General features: G+C 38.6%; 1 pseudogene; it reads right to left on the reverse strand.

Annotated features, from left to right (window-relative positions):
• Positions 1-4,990: 4,990 nt before the first annotated feature.
• On the reverse strand, positions 4,991-7,861 carry LOC125544843 (annotated as a pseudogene).
• Between the last annotated feature and the right edge of the window lie 1,809 nt (positions 7,862-9,670).

Raw genomic sequence — 9,670 nt, forward strand, 5'->3', positions numbered from 1 at the left:
TTTTGTATCCTTTTATCATGCCATCTTTTAAGTTTTTCTTTAAACATCTTGGCATTTTCATAAGCGTTGGTTCTCCATTCATCAAGTGAGCTAATGTCAAAAAGCCTCTTCTCACCAACAAGTTTGAAGTCATAGTTGAGCTCTTTAATAGCCCAATATGCCTTATGTTCTAGTTTGAGAGGTAAGTGACAAGCTTTACCATAAACCATTTTATAAGGAGACATACCCATAGGATTTTTATATGCAGTTCTATAAGACCATAATGCATCATCAAGTTTCTTGGACCAATTCTTTCTAGATCTATTAACGGTCTTTTGCAAAATTAATTTAAGCTCTCTATTGCTAAGTTCTACTTGACCACTAGACTGTGGGTGATAAGGATATGCAATTTTATGATTAACATCATACTTAGCAAGCATTTTACAAAAGGCACCATGAATGAAATGTGAACCACCATCAATCATTAAATATCTAGGGACTCCAAACCTCGGAAATATAACTTCTTTAAGCATCTTAATACAGGTGTTATGACCATCACTACTAGTTGGAATAGCTTCTACCCACTTAGTAACATAATCAACAACAACTAAAATATGTGTATACCCATTAGAGGAAGGAAACGGTCCCATATAATCAAAGCCCCAAACATCAAATGGTTCAATAACAAGTGAATAATTCATAGGCATTTCTTGACGTCTACTAATATTACCAATTCTTTGACATTCATCACAAGACAAGACAAACTTACGGGCATCCTTGAAGAGAGTAGGCCAATAAAAACCGGATTGCAATACCTTATGTGCAGTTCTATCTCCAGCATGGTGTCCTCCATAGGCTTCGGAGTGACACTTGCGTAGGATCTGTTCCTGTTCATGCTCAGGTACACAATGTCTAATAACACCATCTACTCCTTCTTTATAAAGATGTGGGTCATCCCAGAAGTAATGTCTTAAATCATAGAAACACTTTTTCTTTTGCTGGTATGTGAAACTAGGTGGTATAAACTTAGAAATAATATAATTAGCATAATCAGAATACCATGGAGCAGTACGAGAAGCATTTATGACACCTAATTGTTCATCAGGAAAGCTATCATCAATAGGTAGTGGGTCATCAAGAACATTCTCTAACATAGACAAGTTGTCTGCAATGGGGTTCTTAGCTCCCTTTCTATCAATAATATGCAAATCAAATTCTTATAGCAGGAGAACCCATCTAATAAGTCTAGGTTTAGCATCTTTCTTTTCCATAAGATATTTAATAGCAGCATGATTAGTGTGGATAGTTACTTTAGAATCACAATATAAGGTCTGAACTTATCACATGCAAATACAACTGCAAAAAATTCTTTTTCAGTAGTAGCATAATTTCTCTGGGCATTGTCTAGAGTTTTACTAGCATATTGAATAACATTTAATTTCTTATCAACTCTTTGCCCTATAACAGCACCTACAACATAATCGCTAGCATCACACATAATTTTAAAGGGTAAATTCCAATTAGGTGGCTGAACAATAGGTGCAGAAACCAAAGCTTTCTTAAGTATTTCAAATGCTTCTACACAGTCATCATCAAAGACAAAAGGGATATCTTTTTGTAATAGGTTAGTCAGAGGCCGAAAAATTTCTGAGAAGTCCTTAATGAACCTCCTATAAAAACCGGCATGACCAAGGAAACTTCTTATACCTTTGATGTCCTTGGGACACGACATGTTTTCAATAGCATCAACTTTAGCTTTATCAACTTCAATACCTCATTCAGAAATTTGATGCCCCAAGACAATACCTTCATTAACCATAAAGTGGCACTTCTCCCAGTTCAAGACAAGATTAGTTTCTTCACATCTCTGCAAAACTCGGTCAATGTTGCTCAAGAAATCATCAAAAGAGGATCCATAAACGGAGAAATCATCCATGAAAACCTCACAAATCTTTTCACAGAAGTCAGAGAATATAGCCATCACGCATCTTTGAAAGGTAGCATGTGCATTACATAAACCAAAAGGCATACGTCTATAAGCAAAAGTACCGAAAGGGAAAGTAAAAATGGTCTTTGCTTGATCATCAGCTGACACAGGTATTTCAGAGAAGCCAGAGTAACCATATAGAAAGCAAAAATGTGTATGTTTGGATAATATTTCTAGAATTTGATCAATGAAAGGCAAAGGGTAATAATCTTTTTATTAGCTTTATTTAATTTGCGAAAATCAATTACCATCCTATAACCTATAATAATTCTTTGTGGAATCAATTCATCTTTATCATTAGGAACGACAGTAATACCTTCCTTCTTAGGGACACAATGGAAAGGACTTACCCACTGATTATCAGCAACAGGATAAATTATACCTGCCTTAAGGATCTTTAATATCTCCTTTCTTACCACTTCTTTCATCTTAGGATTTAGCCGTCGTTGGTGATCAATAACTGGTTTGGCGTCTTTCTCCAAATTTATTTTGTGTTGACATAGTGTGGGACTAATGCCCTTAAGATCATCAAGAGTATATCCAATAGCAGCATGGTGCTTCTTCAGAGTTTTCAATAATTTTTCTTCCTCCTTCTCTGAAAGGTTAGCACTAATAATAACAGGATATATCTTCTTTTCATCAAGAAAAGCATATTTAAGAGTATCAGGTAAAGGTTTAAGCTCAAACACGGGATCACCCTTGGGTGGAGGAGGATCCCCTAGAATTTCAACAGACAAGTTGTGTTTCAGAATAGGTCCCTGTTTAAAGAATACTTCATCTATTTCCCTTCTTTCATTCATAAACATATCATTTTCATGGTCTAGCAAATATTGTTCTAAAGGATCAATAGGAGGTACGACAATAGAAGCAAGACCAATAATTTCATCTTTACTAGCTAATTCTTTATCATGGGGTTGTCTATGAAATTTAGCAAAATTAAACTCATGAGACATGTCCCCTAAACCAACAGAAACAATATCCTTATTGCAGTCTATCTTAGCATTAACAGTATTCAAGAAGGGTCTACCAAATATAATGGGACAAAAGTCATCTTGTGGGGAACCGAGAACAAGAAAATCAGCAGGGTATTTAACTTTCCCACACAAGACTTCAACATCTCTAACAATCCCAATCGGTGAAATAGTATCTCTATTGGCAAGTTTAATGGTACATTGATATCTTCTATCTCAGCAGGTGCAATATCATGCATAATTTCTTTGTATAAGGAATGAGGTATTGCGCTTGCACTAGCACCCATATCACATAAACCATGATAACAATGATCTCCTATTTTAACAGAAATAATAGGCATGCCTACAATAGGTCTATGTTTATTTTTAGCATCAGGTCTAGCAATTCTCACAGCTTCATTGCATAAGTAAATAACATGCCCATCAATATTATCGGCCAAGAGATCTTTAACCATAGCAATACTAGGTTCAACTTTAATTTGCTCAGGGGGTTTAGGTGTCTTAATATCAGTTTTGTTAACCACAGTTGAAGCTTTAGCATGATTCTTTATTCTAACAGGGAAAGGTGGTTTCTCAATATAAGCAACAGGAACAACAGGATCATCATAAGTGATAGTCTTTTCTTCAACTTTAATAGGTGCAACTGCTTTTACTTCAATGGGAGGATTATATTTAAACCACTTCTCCGTAGGGAGATCAACATGAGTAGCAAAGGATTCAAAAAAGGAAGCTACTATCTCAGAGTCAAGTCCATATTTAGTGCTAAATTCACGGAAAGCATCGGTATCCATAAAAGATTTAACACAATCAAACTTAGGTGTTATACCTGACTCCTTACCTTCATCGAGGTCCCAATCTTCAGAGTTGCGTTTAATTCTTTCCAATAAATCCCATTTGAATTCAATAGTCTTCATCATAAAAGATCCAGTACAAGAAGTATCGAGCATGGAGCGATTACTGAGAGAAAGCCGAGCATAAATTTTTTGGATAATCATTTCTCTTGAGAGCTCAAGATTGGGGCATGAATATAACATTGACTTAATCCTCCCCCAAGCTTGAGGAATGCTTTCTCCTTCGCGAGGCCAAAAATTATATATATAATTACGATCACGATGAACAAGATGCATAGGATACAACTTCTGGTGAAATTCCAATTTCAATCGCTTATAGTCCCATGATCCCATATCATCACATAGCCTATAACATGTCAATGCATCTCCCTTCAAAGATAAAGGGAAGACATTCTTCTTGATAACATCATCGTGCATACCTGCAAGCTTAAATAATCCACAAACTTCATTCACATAGATTATGTGTAAATCGGGATGCAATGTTCCATCTCCTACAAAAGGATTAGCTAGCAGTTTCTCTATCATACCCGAAGGAATTTCAAAGTAAACATTTTAAGTAGGTTTAGTAGGTTGAGGAGCAACTATTTTCTCTATTGGTCGAGGTGAAGATACCCCGAACAAGCCCCTCAAAGGATTATGTTCCATAGTAACAAGTGACAGTAAATTTCAGCACACTATATAGATTTTTCCTTAACAAATTCCATATACCAAAGGCGCTTCACTCCCGGCAACGGCGACAGAAAAGAGTCTTGATGACCCACAAGCAATGTTTGGGATATCGCTTATCGTTATCGTCTCGGTCGGCTAGGGATTAGAGATTAATCGGAAATCGGACGATTAATCGATTTTGTCGGTTGACTATTAATCGACAAGTTTTTTTGCAAGACCTACATTTTCAAGCACTAATAAGGAAAAATTGGAAACAATCAACAAGTGTGTGCTCTAAGCCTTTAACACTACATCAATATATATTATATAATAGCAGTAAATGTCATGTTTTTCCATGTTTGAAATTCAAATAGGACAGGAGCACATAGATACTACAATATTACATTATTACATAACAAACAAAAATTGGACATCACTTCAACAATAGCAGTGCACAGATTTACTCATTTACAATTTTACATAACAATCAGCAACAAGCAGAACATCAGTACTTAACTATATATATGAGTCCAAAAATAAACTGAGATAGTACATAGGATGCAATACATATATAAATATATTAGTCTTAGTCCACAAATAAACTGAGATAGTATCATAGTGGATACTGGATAGATAGGCAACACAGCTGTACATAACAGGTCCAGTGTACACAAATAAGCTTAGTTCTAGTTCTACGCATCTACTTCAACTTCTTAGTCTTACACTAGTTACTACTTTGCTAGCAAACAACCAAACACCAATCAACCAAAATAAGGTAGTTCTTAGCTCTCTGATTCTCTCACAATTGGTCACAAGTCACAACCAAAATAAGGCAGTAGGCTGCTAGCGAACAACACACAATACCAGGAATGAGTTTGTTAAAAGGCCTAGTATTCAAGGCTGCATCAGGTCTTCCTCATCGTTTTCTTCTGTCACCCCAACCATATCATCATCAGACTCAAACTCTATCTCATCTTCATTGATAGGCATAGTGTCATCTTCATCATCAGAAAAAAAAGTCTTCCACTTCATGGAGTTCTCTCACCCTTAGACTTCTACGAGGCTCTGTTGTATTGTCAACTCCAGTAGCTCCCATCTCTTCGTCATCGTAAGCATCTTCACATATCCAATCTTTGGCTGTGGAAGCATCTTCACCAAGCAGAACATCACAAGTTGAGGAGTATTTCTTCCTCTTGTCTAGAAATCTTCCATTGAATTGAATATAAACTAGATCGTCCCTATGACGCACATCTAATTTATTTCTCCTGTTTGCATCTACCTACAAATTGCATAGTATAGGTTAGTGATTCACATCTTGTCATAAATGAAGTTGGGATCAGATTTGAATATTTGGAAGTTGAGACTTACTTGTTCAAAAACACTCCAATTTCTTTCACACCCAGATGAACTTGTGGTTAAGTTGAGTATCCTCAAAGCCATGTGCATCAATGTTGGAGTTTGTAGTCCATAAGTTGCCCACCACTCCCCTTCATTCATATAAAATAGAAGGTACTATGCATCAGCCCTAAAATATTAGAAATGCAATATGGCAAAGTTATCTTTGAGAACATGCTTACCAGCATTATAATTGCCATTGGTAATTGCTTTTGTGGCAGCCACCTTCCCAAACATGCCTTCCTTCTTTTTAAACTTGGGCAAGTCTATGTTAAGGGCATTATTTTGTGCGTCATCATCATCATGATAAAATTGTTCAATAACATCCATCAACCCGGACATGACTTCTAAATCGGTGAAGATGCTTGCGGTAGTATAACTATAATAGGGATTCAAGGCATATGCTGCCATGTGCAACTTGGTATCTAGCCTCCCATCCATCTTGCTCTCCATGGCTGTTGTGATCACCTTGTAGTCCTTCTCCAAACCTTCAACCGCAAGCATTATTGCCTTCTTTGTCTCTATTATTTGTCCATACATAGAGGCCATGGACTGCCCATCACTATCAGCCAACCGAAGTAACTTCACCAATGGCTCAAAAACCTTGCATAGAACATACACAAGCACTACATTAGTTACTATTTAACTATGTAACATATGAGCAATGATGCATACAAGCACACGTGTAAAACACAAGAGTGCAAGACACAATTTGTAGTCTAGCTAACAATACCTTGATGCAAAGAGAAACATTTTTCCAGAATGCCCTACTCATTATTTTGGCATGAGCGACCTTTCCTTTCTTTGTTCTGGTGTTCTTGCATTCTTCCCAAGTGTCACTACAACACATTTCCGTTAGTTGCTTCCTCTTAGCAGCGGGACTTTGCAATGTAAGAAATACCGAAGCAAATCTGGTCACTCCCGGCCTAACAATGTCCCTCTTCTTTGTATAAGATCTCATCAATGCCAATGTGGCATGATGTGCATAAAGGAAAATTGTCATCTCCTTGGCTTTGGTTATTGCAGGACCAAAATGCTTCAACTTGCCAATTGCTTCGACCATCAAGTTAATTGTGTGAGTTGCATATGAGGTCCAAAATATCTTGGGCCTTTTAATTTTCAGCATCCCCTTTGCTCCCATATTGTTTGATGCATTATTTGTGACTACTTGAACAACATTACCAGCCCCTACAAAACACCATTGCAAAACACTATAATGAAATAACAACATTCAACATATAACCACATGATGAGAACTTGAAAAGCAATGAATGAAAGCAAATTAAAAGGTTGAGATTAGTACCAATTTTCTCAATGCACTCGTCTACATAATCAAAGATGTATTGACTTGTCTGTGCATCAGCAGATGCCTCCTTTGATCCAAGAAAGATTGTTCCCAACTTGCAGTGCACACACAAGTTCATGATGCTCCTCCTTTTCTTGTCTGTCCAAGCATCGGTCATGATAGAGCACCCCGTATCTACCCTATCAACATCATGTGGCTTCAACAAATCCTTAGTCCTTTCAACCTCCTACAACAACATCTTCTCTCGAATCATATATTGTGAAGGTTGCCTCCAATTAGGACCATAACGACCAAGAGCCTCACAAAATTGTTTGAAGTCATCATCGTTGATAGCATTGAAGGGTACATTTTTCTTGTACAACCATCTGGACAAATATTGTCCTACTTTATAGCTTCTCTCCTTATCAACACTATCATTTATATTCTGCTAAAACTTTTTCATGTTCAACGGGATCGACAGGTTAATTGGAGCAAGATATTGATCCATAGGCCCCTTCTTCGCGTCACCATTGCCAACTTCATTAAGCTCTACTTGATCTTACTCATTGGCCTCTATGGTCACCAAGGCTCTTACTTCATTTTCTTCCTGTAGCTTTTGCTTTTTCTTCTTCTTCGGCGCCTCATATGCATCCTTACACCGAGCTTGTTGTTCTAGTGTGGCTTGCATACAACTTGTCACTGACCCTTTGATCTGAGCAATGTGTTGCTTCATCCTAGTCATCCACTCCTGACATCACTTTTCCACAAAGCTTGCACCCCCCCCCCACCCCCCGACATCACTTTTCCACAAAGCTTGCACTTGACTCTTTGCAGATCATCTGGATCAATCAGCATAGGAAACTCCCATGCCATGTCATCCGAGTTTCTCTTAAGTTTGGAACTTGTAACCTCAGAAGCACCGGAAGCAGACATCTACAAAAAGGGAATCAACATGTATGAGAATCATACTAATAAAAGGAAAACCTATTCTGTACATGATTGATGATTCTTATTCTGTACATAAAAGAAAAGGGCAGCAATATCCTACAAAAAAAGAAAAGGGCAACTTATTCTGTACATGTTCCTGTTAAACTCAAACTGACTGAATTTTATCACTACTAATTGAATGGTTGAAGGGAAACAACAACTAGTAGTCAGTACCTGCAGACTTGTGGTTAAACTCAAAAAATGACTGAATTTTATCACTATTAGTAGGCAGTTATTGACTGAAGAAATGACAATTTGCTTACAAGTTACAGCTGCAGTCATTGACAATAAAACTTGCTTACAACCACAGTTATTGACTGAACAAATTACAATAGCTGCCACTCATTTTAATCGATTGAAGAAATCACAACAACTTCAGTTTAGCTGAAGAAATTGACTGAAGAAATGACAGTATCCACTCATTTTAATTGACTGAAGAAATGACAGTAACTGTAGTTTAGCTGAACAAATTGACTGAAGAAATGAGAGCGGCCACTCATTTTAATCGAGTGAAGAAAACTTAAAAGAGGAGAACCTGGAGAAGGGATGGCGTGTCTAGCTGCTGCCGTTCATCGGAGTAGAAGGTAGAGGACGGAGCCGATGTACTGCTGCTGGCGGAGGGTTGGCGGTGTCAAGCAACACCAGTCGTCGGCGATGGAGAAAATATGCGGGGCTCCGGTGCCACGAGTAGAAGGTTGGTGCAGCTCCGATGCTGCTCGAGGAAGAGGGCCGCAGCTCTTGTGCTGCTGCAGCAAGGTATGGCGATGGGGAGCAGCTCCGGTCTTCGGTGATGGGAGCTGCAGAGGAGTCATGATGGCGATGGCGATGCGGTGGAGTCGCGATGGCGATGGGAGCTGCTGGTTGAGGTCCCGTGGAAGAGGAGAGGGGGATCCACAGGGCGCCTAGCTCGGGTGCTGCTAGCTACGTTAGCCGGAGGCGAGCAGTGTGACGGCGGCGTGGTGGATTGGATCTCGCATCGTGGCACGCTGGGAGGCTGAAACCCTAACTGAGCGTGGGAAAATCCCAAATGTGTGCTGTGGCTGTGCAGGAAGGCCACCGAAGGGGCCTTTGGGGAGCCAAAATTTAGCCTTTTGGGTTTTCTTGACGTTACAGGCCCAACCCGATTAATCGGCAATCTAACGATTTATCGTGTGTCAGAGCGATAAATCGGTCCAAATGATAAATGTCAAAGATAAGGCCTTATCTTAGCGGTCACCACACGATAAGCGATAAATCGGCCGATAAATCGCTGAGTTGGCCGATTTCTTGAACAGTGCCCACAAGTGTAGGGGATCTATCGTAGTTTTACGACAAGTAAGAGTGTCGAACCCAATGAGGAGCAAAAGGAAATGATAAGCAGTTTTCAGTAAGGTATTCTCTGCAAGTACTGAAATTATCGGTAACAGATAGTTTTGTGATAAGGTAATTTGTAACAAGTAGCAAGCAATAAAAGTAAATAAGGTGCAGCAAGATGGCCCAATCCTTTTTGTAGCAAAGGAAAAGCCTGAACAAACTCTTATATGAAGGAAAGCGCTCCCGAGGACACATGGGAATTGTCGTCAAGCTA

This window comes from Triticum urartu, chromosome 3 (genome assembly GCF_003073215.2).
Source record: "Triticum urartu cultivar G1812 chromosome 3, Tu2.1, whole genome shotgun sequence".
Classification (NCBI taxonomy): Eukaryota; Viridiplantae; Streptophyta; class Magnoliopsida; order Poales; family Poaceae; genus Triticum; species Triticum urartu.